This window comes from Rhinolophus sinicus, chromosome 4 (genome assembly GCF_057876585.1).
Source record: "Rhinolophus sinicus isolate RSI-liver-muscle chromosome 4, RSI-T2T, whole genome shotgun sequence".
NCBI classification, from domain to species: domain Eukaryota; kingdom Metazoa; phylum Chordata; class Mammalia; order Chiroptera; family Rhinolophidae; genus Rhinolophus; species Rhinolophus sinicus.
Window position 1 is genome coordinate 51,535,144 of NC_142504.1, and position 23,527 is coordinate 51,558,670.

Consider the following 23,527-nt stretch of genomic DNA (forward strand, 5'->3'; position numbering starts at 1 on the left):
AAGCATCTCTCAAACAAAGTACAAGCAACAATGTTTAGTCACATGAATCCTCCATTTTGCCAGCTGTGTACTTCCTGAAATTACATTCACTCGGAGGTCAGGAACTGTGAGTTCTGGAGCTTTTTATGGTGTTCCGGGTACTTCTTTGAAGTTTGACCACTCGTGGTACTTCGTGTGTGCTGAACTGCTGCCTAAAACTAAATGTTTCCTAACTTCAGTCCTTTCTGAGACCCTTCAGCCTTTAAATAAGAGCTTGCTGTATAAAAAACACAGCAAGCCTGTGTAATTCTATTTCAGGTGCTATCTCTCAACACCGTGAAGCATTACAGATTCCCTAAGGGGATGCCCAACAATGTCAATTAGATGGTTATCTTGCAGGTTTGTTGTTCTTAAGATGAAACTTAACTGTTACCATGGAAATAAAACAAAAAGAGTTGTCCATCCTGGAAAATAAAAACTGCTTAGAATTCTTATTCAAGGGTTTTATGCTAAAACATGGAATAAACTCTTCTGCATAATTTGTTTTTTATAAAAATAAAAATTTTCCCTGGGACTATGCCAGAGTTATCTTATTATAAAACACATCTTATTATGTAACAAATCCACCAATGTATAAGTAAATTTTAAAAAGTAATAATTTACATATTTTTTTTAATTAGGGTTATTTGCCTTCTGCAATCCTATTGACAAAAATGCCCACAATACCAGGTCATTTGGAGAACATTACAAGCTTTATTCAATTATTCAAGGATGCAGCCCCATCATTAGAATGTGCTGTAATTAGACTATGTATATTACCTAAATAGCATCTTCAGGACATGGACTGATACTCTTCTGTACACAACGTTCCTAAGTGAACTGAAAGTTTCTCTTTGAAGTTTGGTTCATAATCTATAACTTACAACATGCAAAAACTAAAATTCCATTGTTGTCATTTCTCATGGCAGGAAAACTTGTTGCTTATAGGAGTAAAAACTAAGGGACGGGGGTCAGACTCCTTGGGTTCTGCAATTAACCCTTTACTTAAACTCCTTAAGCCTCAGTTTCCTCATCCATAAAATGGTCATAATAGCATAAAGCAGCAATTGGCAAACTACAAATTTTTGGCCCACTGCCTATTCATGCAAAGCAAGTTGATGGGAACATGGAAATGCCCATTTATTTACACATTGTCTATGGCTATTTCAGGAGAGACTGCCTGACCTACAAAGTCTAAAATATTTACTATCTGGACTTTTACAGAAAAAATTTGCTGGCCTCCAACATAATAGTTGTCATGAAGATTACATGAGATAATTCATGTAAGGTGCTCCGTATAATTCAGGAACAAATACATATCATGGGTTATTATTTATTAACAGAAAAAGTTATAGAATCATTGTGATCTCCTTTCCTAAAATTCAGAGATGTCGTTGTATATTCTACCTCGGGAGCTGACTGCCCGTGAAGCAATGCCTGGGGATCAGTGGGCTCTGTCCCTTTTTTTGACGGAGGTGGCACTGGTGGTGTGATGGCAGGCTGTGAGGTGCAGCTGTCAGCGCAGGGCAGTGAGCCCAGGGCCACAGACAGCAGCTGCCACAAGTCATCCATTTCAAGTAACTGATACCCTAACCATTCCTTGATGGAGGCCGTCTTGGTCACAGGTGTGTGACACATGCATATTCATCACTGGCCTCACTCCTAACGATGCAGGCGATTAGAGGAGGGCTGAAATTATGCTGTGACCACAGCAGAGCCCACGTCCATTTTCCCTGGAAGTAACTGCTTTCCCAGGGGGTATTCTGCTTGTCCAGAGTAGAAAATAAGGGGAGTGCGGTCTTGTAGATAAAATTTTCAAATGTGAGTTTAATGTAACAAAATCCAGGCTAACAATTTAAAATAATAAAATGGATCGAAAGCTGGTAATTTATCCCAGAACTGGCACTGCTAGACCTCTATTAATACATTTGTGAATATACTTTGATCAATACCAAATGTCACAATGGTTTCCATAAATGTTTTAAGCCATCTTCACAAAATTGTCTTGCAAGGCAAATATTTAAAATAATCTAAAGAGTTTACGTGGAGAGAGTGATTTTCAGAAGCAAACGGCTGCCTGTCTTCTGCGCTTGTCTAGGGCCCCGGACGCTTCACTCCGTCAATCTGCACCTCGCTCCCTGCATGGTAAACAAGCTGTAAGAACGTGCAAAATTAAAACACCCAGGATTCCAATGACTTCCTGCTGGATGCCATGGGATTTCATTGGTCCCACCTGACTCGAGTCCATAGCAAGGCAAGAACATTATCACCAGGAGGAAACCCCAAATCAGCAAATGGTTCACATATTAAAATGGAATTACTGAATCATACAAACTCAGAGTGTAAAGTCCTCAGTGCTCATCTCAAAAACCTTCCTACAGATCATCTCATTGTTTTTATTTAAAACAATTGGGCCCTTCTTTGGATGTGGCAGCTCATTAGACGCCATGCACAGCACATTCATTGGTAAGGCCATTGCCATGAAGACAGGTAAGGCTGTGGCTGGTGGAAACGAAGAACAGACATTCACACCAAGTGGCCAGACGTCATCATCATTAAGGACCAACCAAAATGCTTTGAGTTTTCAGCTCATTCAAACTAACATTCAAGTTGATTAAAAGCACTTGGCAATCCTGCTTCTTCAAAAGATGGAGGTGCTGCCTGATGGTATTTAGCTGCAAAATTCTCCACAATGTCATCCTTCATCCTGTCCCACTGAAGTGGCATTCACATGGAAGCATCTGGTAGCTCATCCAAGCCTTCACTTTCCTCAGCATGAGTCAACCTCAGCAATCAGACCACTTTTCAAGTCCAAAGACACCTTCTGATTGGCAAGAACAACAAGGCACCTGCAGAGACTGCCACAAAATAGACCCCCTTAAGTTCCCAAGTGATGACAATTTACACTTGAGAAAGGCAGCCCAATTGGTTTACAACCAAAACGAGTAATCAACTGATTAAACTACCAACTTCATACACCGTCTGGTTAAAATAAGTACTCTCCCTGCCATCCCCAGTATTTCTGTGCTTTAATTCTAGGTGTAGAGACTTCCTATATAACTGATTTATATACACATACTCCTTTGGTACACAAAGTAGACACTGATGGACACAGATATAGATACAGACATCTGAACATATTTCAAGTCCGAGATCAAGGTGTCAGTAGGGTTAGTGCCTTCCGAGGGCTTGAAGGAGAATCTGTTCCACGCCTCCCCCTGCTTCTGGTGGTTTGCTGGCAATCTTTGGCATTCCTCGGTTTGTAATCTCTGCCTTCATCACCACATGGCTTTCTCCCACTGTGCCTGTCTCCAAATGTCTTCTTTTTATAAAGACCCTAGTTGAATTAGGGCCCACTCTAGTGGCTCATTTTAACTGTAAAGAACCTATCTCCAGATTAGGTCATATTCTGAGGTACTAAGTGTTAGGATTTCAACATAAATTTGGGGGGACATTATTGACCTATAACACATTACGATTTCTAAAGCTCTGTGTCTACACCCATGTCAGTGATGACTGCTATTTTTTCAGCTTTATTGAGGCATAATTGACAAATAAAATTGTCAGATACGTAAGTAGAGGTGATTTGGGATATGTATACATTGTGAAAGGATTCCCCCATCTGGTTAATTAACACATCCATCACCTCACATATTTATCTGTTTTCCCCCCTTGGTGAGAACATGTAAGTTCTACTCTCTTAGCAAATTTTAATTATACAATACAGTGTTATTAACTGTAATCACCATGTTTTACACTAAATCCTCAAACCTTATGCATCCTCCAACTGAAATTTTGTACCCTTTTGTTAACCTCTCCCTATTTCCCTGCCCCCCAGTAACTGGCAACCACTTTTCTCTTTTCTATGTGTTTGACTTATTTATTTTTTTTAGATTCCACATATAAGGGATACCACACAGTATTTGTCTTTCTCTGGCTGGCTTATTTCACTCAGCAGAATGCCCTCTAGTTTCATCCATGTTGTCACAAATGGCAAGATATTCTTTCCTGTCATTGAATAATATTCATATATAGGTGTGTATATATGTGTGTGTGTGTGTGTACATATATATATATATATATATATATATATATATATATATATATATAATACATCATATATCACATATATTATATCATATATCCTGTTTTCATTTCCTTTGGATATATACCCAGAAATGGATTGCTGGGTCATATAGTAGTTCTGTTTTTAATATTTTTTAAGAACCTCCATACTATTTTCAATAGTGGCTGTGTGGCTACTATTTTTTAAAATAAATTTTATTAAATTTATTGAGGTGACATTGGTTAATAAAATCATGGAGGTTTCAAGTATACCATTCTATAATACATCATCTGTATATTACACTGTGTGTTCACCACCCAAAGTCAAGTCTTCTTCCATCACCATATAAGTGTGGCTACTATTTTTAAGTACCAATCTCTTCTCTGAGGTGCAAAGGAACAGAACATAAACAATGATATATACATAAACCTGCGCATAAGTCTCATTGCATGTGTTTCTCTTTATATCAACTTTCTAAGTGAATGCAGCTTGTAAGCTGGATGAATTTAATATATTAAAACGGTTTCATGCTTTATTGGCTTGTGGGGTTGCTAGTTAGTCATGGCTGACACAAAAAATTACTGATTGTCCTCTTGAAATATATGAATAGGATATGGCTTGAAATAAAACAATTAAATTTCAAAAGACTATTACATTGAATATAACTGGAAAAGAAGTATTTGCTGAATTTACACCCTTTTTAATCATATTGACTCACTATGACATTCACATATATATTATCATTTGTTGAAGGTTAAGAATATAGTTTGTGTTTTTATAACAGTCCCCGCATGCGGCATCAAAAGAGTATTAATCTCTCAGATTGCAGCATGAGACAACTTCATTTATTCAAAATCAAGTAGATATAGTTGTTCCTAGGATGTAAGATACATACATATCTCTAAGGCAAATTTGACAGAATATTATGGTGAAAAAATTGGTAGGTGCTTTCTTCCTAATAACATAGATTGACGTCATCTTTCTCTCAGCACTTTCTTTTTTATCATCATTTCTCATAGTGACATACTCTTGTGAGGTGGGGCTGGATGTTGAGAAAATTTATGTTTTATCTTCAATATCTAACTAAAGGAAGATTAAGCAACTTTTCAAAGCCATACAGTATACTGAGGTTTCTTAGTGTATGTAGAATAGCCTGGTACTTCTCAAAATTTCATTAATTCCAAATTTCACATCAATTTTTTACTCTAGGTGTCTCTCAAACCTGGCACCACTGCCCTGAACCCAACCCCTATAAGCCACTCACTAGTTGGGAAAGGCCATCTGTAACTCAGCTCACACCTTAGAATATAAAGAAAACAACAAATAGGAGTACTTAATGAATGACCAACCCAAACAGGAGAAAGTTCAGTTTTTAAAGCTGCACCCTCAGCACTTCTGAGGCTGGTTTCACACACCAGCCTTTACACTTTCCATTTCAGGCCTGTATGCCTGACTTCTGATTTCTTTAAATTCAGAGGTTGGAAAGCAATCTCAGAAAGTGCTTAACGCAATCAGTGTGCAGCCACCCGGAGACCTCCAGAGGGAAATGAAAAGTACCGTTTCAGACAGTGACAGTAAGGGAAAGCCTTGTGCAGAGCCTAATTCATCTGCCATGAGCAAAGGTGGAAAATTGCAGAGGAACTCTGCTAGGTCACCACAACGTCATTTAGGGCTCCACAGCAGCAATTTAAAGAATGGTACCCTTCTGGATTGAACGATTTCACCTGCCTGCTCAAGTACCAGGAAGCAAATTACAGTCATACAGAATCCAGCATGAAATTATGAACGTTTGATTTCTCATGGTTTAGATTTCATCTGTGTCTTCAAACCAGGGCCAAGGAACAAATTCCCCATTTTTCTCCAACAAAAAATCCACTTGACATTTTGCAATATTCTCGTATCTGGTCATTTAGTTTTACATTCATTTGTTCATCAACTATGGAGACTCTTGCATACGTACCACAGGCGCACTGACAAATGCAGCTCAGGCTCCCCGTGGAGCAAAACAAGGACTGGACTTCCACAGTTGGAAGCCTAGAAAGCTACCTGAATTCTGTTATGAGCTGGCGAAAAATGCCAGGATCACCTGGGTGACTTATCTGCTTTTCTTCATCGTGAGAGACCTGGCCTCTCAGTGTTAGCTAGAGAAAATATCACAGATTTTCATGAAATTGAAGTAATTTTCTTCATTTGTCACCTGTCCATCTCTTTACTGACTTTTTTTACTTTAGCCTTATTTGTTTGGGTTTCACTTGGTATCTATTATGCTACGATGCTCGTTCAGTAGATAGAATAGTCTGTCAATTTAGCTATCCCTGAACAGTTGTTCCTGATTGAACTTTGAAACATTATAGCTCACTCATCATATAATCCTTGTGCAAAGCAAAGAATCCCGTTGAACATGAATAATCATCCCAAATGTTTGGCAAGTTCACATTTTCATATATCTAATTTTCTCTGTGTATAAAGGAACAAAATAGCTGGAGAGAAGAGATGATTTGACTCAGAAGTTGACTATCTTCAGCTGAAATAACTTTAGCTTTGACTCAGTAAATTTTTCTCAATGCCTTTGTTTTCAATGTAAATGTATTATCATATTTCATTTTTGAAGAATGACTTCCGAGTTATTTCTATTTTATGACATCAAGTTACTTCAATGACCTAACATACCACAAAAAAGAGTCTCTTTAAAATATTTAGTATTGGATGCTATGAAATGGAGATTGTTCTCCATTAGTCAAGCAATTATCACAAACATTTTAACTCTCTCTTTCTTCTAGATTTTAAGTTACTACCTTTATATTGCCCTGTTCTTTCTCCTCATTATTTAAAATTTCTCTCGCTCCTGTCTTCTATATAGGACAGCTCTCCAGGATGTCACAATTCTCATTACCCACGGAAGCTCCCCTCCATCTAAATCCTTCACACTCCCTGAGCTCTACTCCTCCAATCCCAGTCCCAGCAGTGAATCAGACTCATGTCCTGCTGTTTAATGAGTCCCCTCACAGTTCTAGGACAGCAATAAACCCTTGATATATTTAACTTCCACTTAATTTTGCAACAAGGTAACTGTTACTAGAAATACATACATAGCCATGGAGTTTTTAAACCTTATTCCAACTATTAAAATGCAAGTTACCTTAAAATTTGTGAGATATACAAAGTATACTGTGTAAAGAAGTATTCCGTAAAAGAAAACTTACCTGGAAAATAAGCCCTAGCATGATTTTTCAGGATGACATCCCCTGAACAAAAGCCCTAATGTGTTTTTTGGAGCAAAGCTTAATATAAGACCAGGTCTTATTTTGGGGGAAACACAGTATGTCACAATTTACGTAAAATACACGTGATATAAGTTAATATAATCAATTCTGAAGTAAAATCACTTTTGTTTATATTACAACATATCACAGTAATTAATAGTATTGATTACCTCTGAATTTCTACTTTACTACTTTGTTCACATTATTGCCATGTCAATGTTATTTCCCTAAAAATAGAAATAGTCACTTCAGTGTACTAAATGCATTAATGCTATCAAACTTTTAGCTATCATGCCACTAACATCAGAACAAAAGACTACGCCATCAAGTCATTTAAGAGGTCAGAGACACCAAAGCAAAAAATTTCCAATTGTAGTTTTATGGAACACCAGGAAGCATTTCAAATTACCCCAAATTATTTTTCATTTCTCTCACATTCCAGTACCCTCGACTTCCCAGTAGCTATTTATGTAATATTCTAGTTATGCACACAGCTAACTTCTCTTTCTGAAACGTTTTCAATCAGATGCTGCCCACCAAATTGAATGGAAAACCATGTGTCATATTAAAAATATAATAGCAAATATAATAGTGATGGACTTCCACTGGAAGCAGAAAGCTGAAATCACTGTTCGTAAATATACTCATAAAGGAGAAAATACTGGTTAGTCAATATTCAGGACAGATTTATCTTGTCGTATATCAAAACAATCTGTGTTCAATATCAAAACACTGTAATGAGATTTTACAAAGGCAGCTGATTGGGCATTGCTGTATTTATTCAACTAGATGCTGGAGGCAAAAGCGGCAGAACAGTAAGAAGACGATTTGCAATGTAGTTAGGGCTGACGTGCATTGGAGCCAGACGCAGGGGCCTCCCCTTAATTCACACCATCCACTGTCTTAATGCCTTGTACAGCATCAAGCTGCACTTCCTACAGTTTTAAAACTTTTGTCAGTTAACTAGATGTTTACCAAGGGCCTCGCTTGGGCACTCAACACTTCGGGTACGCCTTCCAGCTCTATGTACGTTGTTCCAACACCATCTGTCACTTAAGCTTCCAGAGATTCAAAAATTTCAATTCAAACTAATCTACTCGGCACTCAAACTGAAGCTATAATTCAAATTTCGACATGAAGCTTGAATTCCTTTTCAGTGTTCTTCAACTTTGACCCAGCTCCCCCTCCTTCCTTCACTGAAAGGGGCCAAGACAACAGCCCAGCAAGTGGGGCAGGCAAAACAGGCCTCCTTTGTTCACTTTTGTTCTTTCAGCTCTCTATTGAGGTGAGGGACTGAAAGGCACACAAGGCTTTGCAAGGCAGCAGTACACCAGCTTCCTCAAAAACCAGAAAACTCCAGGAGGAAACTCTTTCGACAATCCGTTTTACCTTAAGGCATAATTAATGGAAGAATAGTACTTTCCCTTTCCCTTGAGAGAGAATGTGTTAATGGTGTTCTACATGAGTTTGTAATGGTTGTCAAAAATGTATTCTGTAAGTCATACCAGTCAAATGCCAAGGGCATCGAAAAGTGGCATGAAATTAGCTTTAAAGTTGAAATTTGGCGAAAAGATCACTACACACTGAATACATATACTGAATTTTTAGAATGCTCTCAGCCCACTTGAGAAAGATAAATCAAATTCATTGCATATTACACAGTAGAAGACCTCCTACAGGATTCCCTGGGATTGCCCTGGGAATATATTTTCCTGATTACAGTGGGTTTTGAACTAATATACCACACACAGCATAAAATTTAAATATACACATGAATGTATACATATATATTCAAAATATTCTTTCCAGCTCTTCCTATCCACATTTCATTAGAAGAATTTTTAAAAGATCATTTTCATCTGACAGTAACTGTCATTTTCATTCTCATGTGAATTAAGCAATGCTTTATAAAGTACGGGGCAATATGGAAGAAAATCAGAGAGCACATAAGACGAGATTTATGTGTCATTCCTGTTTTTAACCTGAATAAGCCTTTTGGACAGTATGTGCAGAAGCTAAGCATTAGTGTTTGTAGATGTGTTCCCTTTACCACTGCCATTTCTTATATTCACTAGTTTTTTAGTCACTTGAGGGAAACCCTCCATCAGACTTTTAAAAATTACCTTTTTCTAATTTGAAATTCCTATCTTTTAGGCCAGTAAAATAGGTCAATTACGTTGACACCACATCTTTTTTTTTTAGCTCAATAAGGAACTATAATTGGGTGGTAAGGGTTTGTGCTGTCATCTTTGAAGACTCAAATGGTGGGGAGAAATGCCTAATGCAGACCTAGAATTTATAACTCCAGCATGTCTCTAAACATCCAGCACAGGATATTCTTATCTATTTCTAGATATGAGGCAAATTTGCTCTCGATATGGGTTAAAATAATGTCATTTTTTTCAGTAAAATAAAAGCATACTAACATTTAATATACTCTAATAGCAAAATCACTTAGCGAGAGTACACTACAGACATATATATGCTCTAATTCAACACTTGAAAAAAATAACACGAATGTATGTTTCTTATTTTGGACAATGACACATATGCTGCACAGCATCTATTTCATGCTTTGCACAAAGTATGGGGCCAATGAATACTTGTTAAAAACAATACATCTTATAAATAAAGTTAAACTGATAAGTTAGGAAACATTATGAATGAATTGTTCATAATACATAGTAAATTAATTTATAACTTTAAAAAGTAACAGCTATAGAGTTCTTGACACCTATTAGGATGGCTATTATCAAGAAAACAGAAAATAAGTGTTGGTGAAGATGTGGAGAAATTGGAGCCTTTGTGCACTCTTGGTGGGAATGTGACATTGTGCATCTACTACAGAAAACAGTATGGAGGTTCCTCAAGAAATTAAAATAGAACTACCATACCCCGCTTCTGGGTATATGACTAAAAGAATTTAAAGCAGTGACTAAAAAACTATTTGTACACCCGTGTTCATAGCAGCATAGTTCACAATGCCAAAAAGTGGAAGTAGCCCAATTGTCCATTGGCAAATTAATAAAGTTTATTAATGTGGTATGTATATACAATATTATTTGGTTTTAAGAAGGATGGAAATTCTGACACATGGATGAAACTTGAAGACATTTTGCTAAGTGAAATAAAATAAGCCAGTTACAAAAGGGCAGATACCGTATGATTCCACTCATATGAGATATTTAGGGTAGTCAAATTCATAGACAGTAGAATGATTCTCGCCAGGGTTCTGGGGGAAGGAGAATGGGGAGTTATTGTTTAATGGATATAAAGTTTCAGTTTGGGAAGATGAAAACTGTTCTTGAGATGGACAGTGGTGATGGTTACGTTCTTGAGATGGACAGTGGTGATGGTTACGTAACAATGTGAAGTATTTAATGCCACTAGACTATACAGTGAAAAATGATTAAAACAGTAAATTTTGTCATATATATTTTACCACAATAAAAAGTAACTTAGCAAAAACATCACATTTCCTATAAATTTATTTTATTTTCTCCCCCATTTAAAGAGAACTTGATATTGAAAGAGTTATAGTTGCTAAAACTGGAGGTGGAGCCATTCCCATATTATCTACATATAGCCCTCAGGTTTTGAGAGGGAAAATAAACATTCATCAGTTCATTTTGAAACATTATCCTAGTCTTAGAAATTTCAGCTTCTGATGCCAGTAAAGACTCTTTAAAATTAAAGGGGTTTTCATTTGCCTGGGTCACAAAGGGTTAAATAAAATATGCCACTGGATTCTTGCCCTTGGCATACCTAGATGCTAGGAGATACCTAGCATCTCCTCTGTCCTCACCTGGAAGGAAGGTCATGACTCCTTCAGGTGAAGAAGCAAGAAACATAAAAGGGAAATACATCTAAATGTAGTTAGTAATTTTCAATCATTTTCATTTTCCTCTTCACCAATCATCTCAGCAGTTGAAGGATAACTTCAAGCAGACTTTGAATGCAAAAATACAAAAATTCCTAGAGAAAATATAGAAGATCCAAGATGGCGAAATAGGTAAACACTGTGCCTGATACCTCCCATGGTCACATTAAAGTTACAACTAAATTATAGAACAATCAAACTTGAGAATCATCTGAAGACTAGCTGAACAGAACCCCTATAACTAAGGATATAAAGAAGAGGACATATTGAGACTGGTAGGAGGGGCTGAGATGCAAAACGGGCTGATCCCAAACCCACAGGTAGTGGTGGATCACTGGGAGGGCACCTCAGCAGCAGAGGTCTCCCTGAAGAGTGAGGGGTCGCAGTCCCACACAGGGTTCCCCAGCCCAGGGGTCCAGTATCAGAAAGAGGAGTCCCCACAACATCTAGCAATAAAAATCATCAAGAATTTCATCCATCGTGGTGAGAAGGTGGCTGTAAACCCAGACGTCCTCTTAAAGGTCCCATGCACAGACTCACTTGCTTGCAAGCACTGAACCTGGCTCCAATGGAGGGGCGGCAACTCAAGAGACACTAGGGACATACAAGGAAAGACTGAGTTGTCTAGCTTCAGGGAGAGGGCTAGAGGGACAGCTACCATTATTCTGGTGTGAAGCCCTCTTCACATGTAGCCTACAGGTGGGCTCCATCTTTTCTGTGTTGAACCCTCCCTCACAGGACAAAATGTGAGACCCCACTGGTCTGGTAAAATCCATTTGCACCCCACCTTGGTGACTCCCTTGGACCCTGCCCCACCTAGCTAGTGCTGCAAGCCCAAGGCACTCACAGCTTCTGGGTGGCTGGCCCTGCTCCACAAGCTGTAGGTGGCTTCTACAGCAGCGAACACTCTGTGGCAGCCTAGGAAACTTTCAGTGGTGAGCGGTCAGCCACAGTTCACACTGCAGCCTTTCTGGGATGGCTCTTGGAATTCTGCAGACCCAGCACAAGAACTGAATCTGCATTAACTTTATAAAAACCACCAGCCCCACCACATGACTCCCTGGAAGCCTGCTCTGCCCAACTTGGGCAGCATCATGAGGGGAAATTTCAGCAGTAGGTCAATTGACCCGGTCTGCACACTTAAGAAGTCTCTTTCAGCAGCTGAGCCTTATGGGCAGGCTGCAGGTGGCAACAGGTCTGGAGGGCTCTGAGCCTTTTTCTAAGCTGCCCCAAGCCCAATACTGGTGGCATCTGGTCTCAATTCAAAGCGAGGCAATCCCCACACTCCTCCAGATCCAGCACAGGCAGCAACAAACTGCAGAGAGCTTTGTGCTCCTACCAGGTAGCCCCGGGTTGGTCATAGGAAAGGCTGAAATTGGACGCAAGGCAACTCCTCCCAAGAGACACCAGAAACAACACACCCAGAGGCTGGCCTCAGACCACAACAGAGCGCTACCGGATTAGCCTCAAAGCAGCATACCCAATGGGTAGTCTCAACAGGCACAAAAGCCCTCAGAGGCAAATCTCCCTGTAAGGGGTCAGACCCACACAGAAGCTCATACGTTGTAGGTATAGCCAGTCCTCACAGCCAGTAAGCCCAAGAGTCAATCCCACCCAATGACATGCCAAAAGCAATCAAGGTTCAACTATAACAGAAGAATATAAACAACACACATAGGGGCATTCCTGGAATACAAGCTCAGGTGATCAGGGAGACAGATTGTGCCACTGGACAACATAGGACACGTACTACAAAAGGCTGCCTGGCAAAGATTGAGAGACATAGGAGTTGTGCCTAATAACAAGAAGCAAACACAGAGACAGCAGGATAAGGAAACAAAGAAAAAAATCCCAAATAAAAAAACAAGATAACTCCAGAAAAACAACTAAATGAAAGGGAGGCAAACAACCTACCAGAGACAGAATTTAAAGCACTGGTTATAAAAATGCTTAAGGAATTTAGTGAGAACTTCAACAAAGAGATAGTAAGCATAAAGAAAGACATAGAAACCATAAAAGAGAACCAGTCTGAAAGAATAAAGTATCTAAAATGAAGAATACACTACGAGGAATCAACACCAGATTAGATGAAGCAGAGGATCAAATCAGCAATTTGAAAGACAAGGTAGCAGAAAACACCCAATCAGAACAACAACAACAAGAATTTTTAAAAAAATAAAAGAAACAAAAAAATAGTTTAAGGAACTACTAGCACAACATCAAGCATAACAACATTCATATCATAAGAATACCAGGAGAAGAGAGGAAGCAAGGAATCATTATTGAAGAAATAATGACTGAAAATTTCCCAAACCTGGAAAACAAAATAGACATACAAGCCCAAGAAGTGCAGAGAGTCCAAAACAAGATGAACCTAACTAAGCCAACACCAACATACATTATAATTACAATGGCAAAGGTTAAAGACAAAGAGAGAATCCTAAAAGCAGCAAGAGAAAGACAACTAGTTACTTACAAGGGAGCTCCCATGAGGCTATCAGCTGATTTATCAACAGAAACTTTGCAGGCCAGAAGAGAGTGGCATGAAATATTCAAAGTGGTGAAAAGCAAGGGCCCACAATCAAGACTATTCTACCCCTCAAGGTTATCACATAACTTTGAAGAACAGACAAAGAGCTTCCCAGACAAAAAACAAAACAAAACAAAAATAACTAAAGGAATAAGTATTAAAAGAAATGTTAAAGAGACTTCTTTAAGAAGAAGAAGAAAACAAACAAACAAAAAAGATAAAAAATATGAATAATAAAGTGGCAACAACTATGTACCTATCAATCGCCTTAAATTTAAATGGATTCAATGTGCCGATAAAAAGACACAGTAGATGAATGGATAAGAAAACAAGACCCATACATAAGCTGTCTACAAGAGACCCACCTCAGACTGAAAAAACACACATAAACTGAAAGTAAAGGTATGGAAAAAATATTAAATGCAAATGGAAATGAAAAAATTCTAGGGTAGCAATACTTATACCAGACAAAATAGACTTTAAAACAAAGACTATAATAGACAAAGAAAAACATTACATAAAGTTAAAAGGATTAATCCAACAAGAGGATGTAATGCTAGTAAACAGACACCCAACAGAGGAGCACCTAAATACATAAAACAAATATTGACTGACATAAAGGGGGAGATTAATAGTAACACAATCATAGTTAGAGACTTTAACACCCCTATTGACACCAATATACAGATCTCTTAGATAAAAAATCAACAAGCCTTAAATGACACACTGGACCAGATGTATTTAACTGATATTTTTAGAGCATTTCACCCAAAAGCAGCAGAATACACATTCTTTTTAAGTGCACATGGAACATTTTCCAAGACAGACCACATGTTATGCCACAAAGAAGTCTTGATAAATTCATGAAGATTGAAGTAATATCAAGCACCTTCTCTGACTACAATAGTATAAAACTAGAAATCAATTAGAAGAAAAAAATTTGAAAAACACATGAACAAATGGAGGCTAAATAACAGGCTATTAAACAATTAATGGGTTAACAATGAGATTAAGGAATAAATCAAAAGACACTTTGAGACAAATAAAAATAAAAACACAATGAGTGAAAAGCTACGGGACACAGTGAAAGCAGTCCTAAGAGGGAAATTCATAGCAATGCAGGCCTACCTCAAGAAACAAGAAAAATCTGAAATAAGCAATGTAACTTTACACTTAAGCATACTGAAAAAAGTATATCAAACAAAGCCCAAAGTGAGTAGAGGGAAGGAAATAATAAACATCAGAGCAGAAATAAACAAAATACAGTCTTAAAAAAATACACAAGATCAATGAAACCAAGTGCTGGTTCTTTAAAAAGATAAACAAAATCAACAAACCTTTAACCAGATTCATCAGGAAAAAATAGAGAAAACACAAATTAATAAAATCAGAAATAAAAGAGTAGAAATGACAATGAACACCAAAGCAATACAAAAATAAATAAATAAATAAATACTATGAACAATTATATGCCAAAAAAATTGGACAATCTGAAAGAAATGGATAAATTCCTAATAGCACACTATCTTCTAAGGCTGAATTAAGAAGAAACAAAAAAATCTGAACTGACTGATTACTACTAATGAAATTGAATCAATAATCAACAAGCTCCCAAAATCCAAAAGTCCTGGACCAGATGGATTCACAAGTGAATTTTACCAAACACTCAAAGAAGAATTAACTTATTCTTCTCAAACTCTTCCAAAAATTCAACAGGAGGAAAGGCTCCCAAGCTCATTCTACGAGGCCACCATTACCCTGATTCCAAAGCCAGACAAAGACATTACAATAAAAAAAAATTTTAAATCAATATCCCTGATGAACATAGATGCAAAAATCCTCAACAAAAAATTCAGCAATATATTAAAAAGATCAAATACACAATCAAGTGGAATTTATTCCTGGGGTGCAAGATTGGTTCAACATCTCCAAATCAATTAATGGGATACACCACATAAACAAAATGAAAAATAAAAATCATATTATCATATCAATAAATGCAGAAAAAGCGTTTGACAAAATCCAGCATCCATTTATGGTTAGAACTCTCAGCAAAGTGGGAATAGAGGGAACATATCTCAATATAATAAAGCCCATATATGACAAACCCATAGCTAATATTATACTCAATGGGGAAGAGCTAAAAGCATTCTCCCTAAGATCAGGAATAAGACAAGGATGCCAACTTTCAACATAGTACTGAAAGTTCTAGCCACAGCAATCAGACAAGAAAAAGAAATAAAAAACACCCAAATTGGAAAGGAAGAAGTAAAAATGCCATTATTTGCAGATTATATGACACTATATAGAGAGAACCCTAAAGATTTCACCAAAAAAACTGTTAGAACTGATAAATGAATTTAGTAAAGTAGCAGGATACAAAATTAATATTCTCCAATTTTTATACACCAATAACAAACTATCAAAAAAAGAAATTAAGAAAACAATTCCACTTAAAATTGCATCAAAAAAATACCTAGAAATAAATTTAACCAAGGCGCTAAAAGACCTGTACTTGGAAAATTATAAGATACTGAAAAAAGAAATTGAAGAAGATACAAATAAATGGAAGCATATAACATGCTCATGGATAGAAAGAATTAACAAGGTTAAAGTGTCCATACAACCCAAAGCAATATATAGACTCAGTGCAATCCCTATCAAAATAACAATGGCATTTTTCACAGAACTAGAACAAATAATCCTAAAATTTATAGGGAACCATAAAAGATCCCAAATAGCTACAGCAATCCTGAAAAAAAAAAGAACACGGCTGGAGGTATCATGCTGCCTGATATAAAACTATACTACAAGGCCATAGTAATCAAAACAGCATAGGATGTCTAAAAACAGACACACAGATCAATTGAACAGAATAGAGAACCAGAAATAAGCCCATGCCTATATGGTCATTTAATCTATAACAAAGGAAGCAAGAATGTACACTGGGGTAAAGACAGTCTATTCAATAAGTGATGCTAGGAAAACGGGGCAGATACTGCAAAAAAGAAAAGAAAAGAAACTGGACCACCTTCTTACTCCATATACAAAAATAAACTCAAAATGGATTAAAGATTTAAGTGTAAGACCCAAAACCAAAAAACTCCTAGAAGAAAACATAGGCAGGGAACTTTCAGAATTACTTTAGTAGTATTTTTTCTGATATATCTCCTTGGGCAAGGGAAACAAAAGAAAAAAATAAACAAATGCGATTACATCAAACTGAAATGTGTTTGCACAGTAAAGGAAACCACCAACAAAATAAAAGGACATCCTACTGAACTGAAGATATTTGATACATTTAATAAGGGGTTAATATCTAAAATTTATAAAAATACTCATACAACTCAACACCAAAAAAACAAACAACCCAATTAAACAATGGGCAGAGCACCTGAATAGGCATTTATCCAAAGAGGACATACAGATGGTCAACAGACATATGAAAAGATGTTCAACGTCACCAATTATCAGAGAAATGCAGATAAAAACCACAAAAATTACCTCACACCTGTCAGAATGGCCATCATCAATAAATCAACAAACAAGTGTTTGCGAGGATGTGGAAAAAAGGGAACCCTTGTGCACTATTGTTAGAATTGCAAATCGGTGCAGCCACTATAGAAAACAGTGTGGAGGTTCCTCAAAAAATTAAAACTAGAACTACCATATGGCCCAGCAATTCCACTCCTTTGTATTTATCCAAAGAAATCCAGAATAGTAATTTGAAAAGATATATGCACCCCTATGTTCACTGCAGTATCACTATTGTAAATAATAGCCAAGCTATGGAAATAACCAAAATGCCCATCAACAGATGATTGGATAAAGAAGATGTGATACATATACACAATGGGATATTACTTAGCCATAAAAAGGAATGAAATCTTACCATTTGCGACAACATGGATGGACCTAGAGGGTACTGTGATAAGTGAAATAAGTCAGGCTGAGAAAGACAAATACCATATAATCTCACTTATATGTGGAATCTAAAGAACAAAATTAACAAACAAAACAGAAATCGATTCATAGATACAGACAGCAAACTGATGGTTACTAGATGGGAGGGGGATTGAGGGGCTGGATGAGAAAGGTGAAGGGATGAAGAAGTACAAATTGGTAATTACAAAACAGTCACACAGATGTGAAATACAGTATGGGGAATATAGTGAATAATATTGTAAAAACTGTTGTCGGTGGGTACTTGACTTATCGGGGAGATCACTTCATAAATTACATAAATGTGTAACAACTAATCTGTACACCTGAAACTAATATAAAATAATATTGAATGTCAACTATAATTTAAAAAATAGTCACGGGGATGTAAAGTACATCATAGGGAATATAGTCAACAATATTGTAATAACTATGGTGTCAGATGGGTAATAGACTTATTGGGGTTATCACTTTGTGAGGTATATAAATGTCTAACCACTATGTTGTTTTGTACACCTGAAACTAATAAAAATAGAATTAAAAAAAAAAACTTCCTAGAGAAGAATACTTTAGAAACTCTATATTCATGTTAATTTGTTATTAGTTACCACGCTTTCCAGACGGAAATGGGATGAGACTCTAAAGGCTGCTGACAAAGGCAGCAAATCAGAACTGCTATGGACTGAACTGTGTCCTCCCAAAATTCGTATGTTCTAACTCCCAGTGTGACTGTATTTGGAGATAAGGCTTTTAAGGGGTAATTAAGGTTAAATAGGGTAATAAGAGTGGGCCTTCATCTCTAGGGTCAGTGACCTCATAAGAGGAGAGAGGGAGGGAGGGGCGGGAGAGAGAGAGAGAGAGAGAGGTCTTTCCCCTCAGCACACACCATGGAAAGGCTATATGAACACACAGGGAGAAGACAGCAGTCTGCACGCAGCCAGACAGCTCTCACCAGAACCCAACCATGCTGGCACCCTGATCTCTGCCTTCCAGACTCTCCAGAACTGTAAGAAAATAATGTCTGTTCTTTAAAGCCACTGAGTCTACAAGATTTTGTTATGGCAGCCAGAATGGACTAAGACAAAGACTTTCTGATTTGATGGTGAGAACCTCAGGAAAAGAGCATGGGGGTCTTAGCAGTTACCTTCAGTGTGAGTGGTGACTGGTAGGAGCCACAAGAAGGCTTTCTCTGATGCTCATAATGGTCTGTTCGTTGTTTAGAGCACTAGTTAGGTGCGTTCAGTTGGTGCAGTTCACCAATCTGTACATTTATGGTATGTGAAAAAAGAATCTGTGTGTAGGAGTATGTAGTATAAAATTAGAATTAATCTCCCCCAAGGACAGGAACTGTTTTGCTCAAGACTGTATCCCCAGTGCCTAGAACAGTAGGCCCTGCGATCAGTAAATAGAGATGAATGAATGAATGAATGAATGAATGAATGAATGAATGAAAGTGTCTCTTTATCAGAAAAGCTTTCTGTGAGGTTCCATTAAATAGCTCCTTTGTACATACACAATATAACATCTGCAGATTCTATTTATAGTCAACCGATCACACAAGGAAAACTACACCAACACAAAAGCATTCTTTGAAATAACTCAAGGAAATTTTCTACAGCCCAGGTGTATACATTACAATATTTCAATAACAGGATATGGCTAGCGTAAAGCACTGCCAACCAAAGCTCAGCCTCCATAGGTTTGTGTTCAGTGGCTACTGTGTCCTTCCCAGGATAGGCCCAGGGAGAGTTCTGGAGCAGCACGAATGCAGCCTTCCCCATTACCCTCGCCTCTATCTCTTGCGAGAGCCTGGGGCGAGGAACGTCCCAGCCCCTCGGAACCGCACCTTATCGCGTCAACCTAGCGGGACCCGGCAGGAAAAGAACGCTTCCCTCTCGGGACAGACAGCTCCGCGCCGGATGTCGCCTGGGCTGAAGCTGCCGTTGCGAAAAGATTGGAGAGAGGCGGGGTGGGAAAAAGACTCCACTGCTCGGCGCCCTCCGCGCCCCGGAGCGTGCCAGGGTTGGAAGATGCAGCCGCGGCCCGGAGCCGGGTAGGCGGGGAGACGGTCCGTAGGGAAAGGAAGTGGCCTGTTCTCCAGTCCCTCTGGCCCAGGGAACTCTCTGGCAGCGCTTGCAGCCGGGTGTACACAGCGCTGGGAGAAATAACGAGTCCCTAGTTCAATCTCCCTGAGCACTGGCAGATGCGGGCGCGAATGGATGAGCCCACGACCTGCCGGGGACCATCGCGCTGCAGCGCCCACCCGCGCAGCGTGCAGGAACCCGTAGTGGCGCCCGGCGCAGATGGCGCTCGCCGCGAGATGGATGCTCCAGAGCCGGCAGTCACTACCGGCTCAACACAACCTCCTCTGTCGCCAGATCCCCCATTGGGAGCCTGGTCAGGGAAGGGGCTCTTCTGAGCCTGCCCAAGCCCGGGTGTACCAGCCCCAACAAGTCCCAGAACACAGAGTCTGGGCGGGGCGCCAGGATCCCGGGGCCCGCACCTGTAGGGCCACAAAGCCCCCGGGAAGCCCCCACCCTGCTGCCCCCCCAGTCGCCCCCAGCTCTCTCCAGGGCGGCGAGGGCGGAGGTCGGCTTGTCCCTGAACTCCCGCGATCGTGCAGGTGCACACCCGAACAAAGCCCACGCCCAGATGTGTCCGCGGGGACCGGCATGTGCACACGCCGAGGGCGCCGGCCCGGCCCCAGCGTTCCCGGCCCGGCCAGCACTGGGGCGTGACCCCCGGCGCCGGGTGTCCGCGCCTAGGAAGCCCAGTGCCGGGCCCAGCAGGCTCTCCAGGCCCAACTCTCCACAGAGAGACCGCCAGGCAGGGCTTTCCGGAACGCGTGGGGCACGGAGGCATAAGTTGGCCACCACCAGGAGGATGTGATGGGCGGCCGCCCGCGCCACTCTGGGCTGCGGTACTTCATCTGTGCCCTCACGCGGGCGTCCGCGGTGAGGTCTGGGGCCTGAGAAGCAAGGAGTTGGCGAAGAGGCTCGCCCTGCCGCGGGTAAGCCTACGCGGCGCGGCCAGCCGAGAGAGCGCTCTGCTGAACCCTGGGCCGGTGTCCCAGTGACAACGCAGGAGCCCCCGGTGCCCTCCTCCGCTCCAGTCGTCGCCCCGGTTCAGGACTGAGTGTCAGACGCGCACCGAGCTACTCACGTTCTTACGCGGTGCCCACCGCTCAGCCCCCGCGCGGCGGCCCGGGAATCCGGAGCGCAAATGTTAGTTCGTGACGAAGCTGTCGCCTTCGGCAGCCCCGCGCTGTCCCTGCACCCGCGCTTCTGAGGCTCCGACTGCGGCGCGCGTCAGCCGGCGACCTATACCAAGCAGGGCCGGCCCCCAGCCGGCGCGCCCCCGCCCCCGTCTACCCTCCCTCCTCCGGGATCCCGCACTCCCCGCCTCCCCCGCCCCTTCCCCTCTTGGCCAGCCCCTCCCACCCTTGCTGCTGCCGGGGCAGCAAATGGGCTCAGGCCGCCGGCGCCTCGCGGGGCTGGGTGGCCCCTCACCTGAGCGGCCGCGCCACCACCAAGCATCGTCATTTTGCGAGAGTGTGAGGTGGCGGTTGTCGCGGAGAGGGAGGCGGGGGACGGAGGGCGGGAGGGTTCCGCGGAGGGTGGTCGGGATTTGGCTACAAAAGATGTTACAGAAAATGGGTGGTTTTTTAAATGCCACTCTCATGCATTTAGGTTTCTGTGCAACATCTGTGGTTTTATATTAAAACATGCAATTTATTTAAAACTCGCCATGTGGGATGGTTGAGATGGATGTCTTTTTGTTTTTATTTCTTTTTATTTCTTTATTTTTGCACGCGTTCTCTCCAAACAGCCTTCAAAAAAAAAAAAAAATAGCCATCAGCATAGTCTGTCTGTTCGTGGTAGGAATTGGGTGTTTTGGTCCCAGAGAACAGGAGTTGCTTATTTTCCGATTTGGGAGCACTATGGAGAATTGATTGCAATGTAAAACGAGAATGAAGATGTTCTAAATGTGTAGTGTTTTAGCAAACGTGCTGCGGGCTGCATAGTTCAGGGTCCGGAGTCCTCTCTCCACTGCGTCCTGGAGGGTGTGTGTGCATGATCCATCGCCCGACACTCAAGGTGCTCAGGAATGGAATCCAGTCTGCACCTGCACCCTGCTCACTAGAGGTGCCTTCCCAGCACCCGGTACCACCGACTTGATGATTACTGCAGGCTCCAACTCTCGCTCAGTTGAGCCTTGTTTCCTTCAGTTCTCTAGTTTGATTCAAGAAAACATTTGGGGAGCACATCGTCCATTTTCCCCACCTCCAGGGTCCAGGCCCCAGCGCTAGGGCGGAGATTCAAGAACGAAAAGCACAAAGTCATCGTCCTTCAAGACCCTGACAACTCTGATCTGCTCTGACTTCAGTTTGAACTTGCCACTTCAAACCACAGCACCATGCATACAAGTGTGCAGGCTTCTTCTTCTCCTGCTGCTGCCATCCTCTCCTCCTGTCACCACCAATGTGCCCCAGCCACACACAACCTCCTGTTCCTGAAACCACAGTTCCTGAAACAGTATTATGATCTCTGGCTACTGGGTCTTTGCAGTTTTTCCTCAGTCCCATCGGGTTTCTGATCCTGAGTACCCCTACCACCTGGGTACCTTTCATCTCTTAATTGTCCACCTGGGTACATTTCACCTCTTAATTAATTGTCCAAATTTCCCTCTGAATTACCTTTCTAAAAAACAAGTCTGGGCTGGTTCTCTGTTGCCTATAAAATAAATTCCAGATCTCCCGGCATACTCCTTCACAATATGCCCCTAACTTAACTCTCCATCCTCCACAGAAAACAATTTCCTAACACTAAACCCGTGTGTGAGATTCCCCTTATCTAGAATAACCCTCCATCTTTTGTCATCCCTCAGAGCCTTGCTCAATTGTTACCTCCTCTGCGAAGTCTTTTCTGAGTCCCTTTGTGTTTTATTGTAATAGTACTTGTCACATTTTAATTATGTTTACATGTCTGACTCCACAAAATTTCACTTCTTTGAGGACAATTTGTCTTATTTTTGAGTGACCGCATTTCCCATCAACACAAATGGAGCCACAGATAAGTATAATTACTCAACTCTCACTGCCTTATCATTCCTACCTATGTAAAAAAGTTCAGGCCCCTCAATTCCCTCCTCACCCCAGTAATTGCTGTGGGTTGCCCTGCATGTTCTTCTGCTCTGTACTCTGGCACCCAAGGGTGCCCCTTCACCCAGCCACTGTGAGATTGATTTCCTGTTGACATTCCTTTCCACATGAGGTGGGAAAATGGCATCCTGCCCTCTTCAGTTCTTGTCCTAGTTCTGTGCAACAATTTGTCCCCTGGACACTGAAGCAGCACTGCTTGTGCACCCTGGTGTTACAACTTTATAAAGACTACCCTTAAACAACAAGTCCCACTTCCGTTGGAATGATTCTTTCCTTCAGGCCCCAGCCCTGGAGCATGGAGCCTGGTGAGGTCCAGGTCAGTCCCGTGCCTTGGAGACTGCATGGAATGCAGAGGTGCTCAGGTGTTGTTGAAGAAATGCAGACATGAAGGAACCTCAGGCAAGACAACTTCTCTAGGTACAGTTTTCCTTATCTCTACAGGTGGAAGAGCAGCACTTCATCCAAAGAGTTATTGTAAGGGTCCATTTAAAGCACTGCACAGGGAGGACATAATAAGTACTCAGCGAAATCTAGTTTGAAAAGCAATTGTTTAATCAGATGTTTGTCAAATGAATACATATTTCAATAAAAGAAAAAAGAGAGAAGAGAGGAAAAAGCTCTGGAGGAAATGGGACCACAGTGACAGCACCAAAAAATAAAATAATTT

At 40.6% G+C, this 23,527-nt stretch overlaps 1 protein-coding gene across 6 annotated transcripts in view; it reads right to left on the reverse strand.

Annotated features, from left to right (window-relative positions):
* NRCAM (neuronal cell adhesion molecule) overlaps positions 1 to 21,000 on the reverse strand; it is a 299,706-nt gene extending 278,706 nt beyond the window's left edge. For 3 of the 6 annotated variants that reach the window (XM_088797816.1, XM_074340572.2, XM_074340564.2), the window contains exon 1: positions 20,862 to 21,000. The gene's annotated coding sequence lies outside the window, so the exon portion shown is untranslated. The remainder of the gene's footprint in view (positions 1 to 20,861) is intronic. The other 3 variants (XM_074340545.2, XM_074340574.2, XM_074340573.2) reach the window with 3 other exon arrangements.
* Positions 21,001 to 23,527: the final 2,527 nt, after the last annotated feature.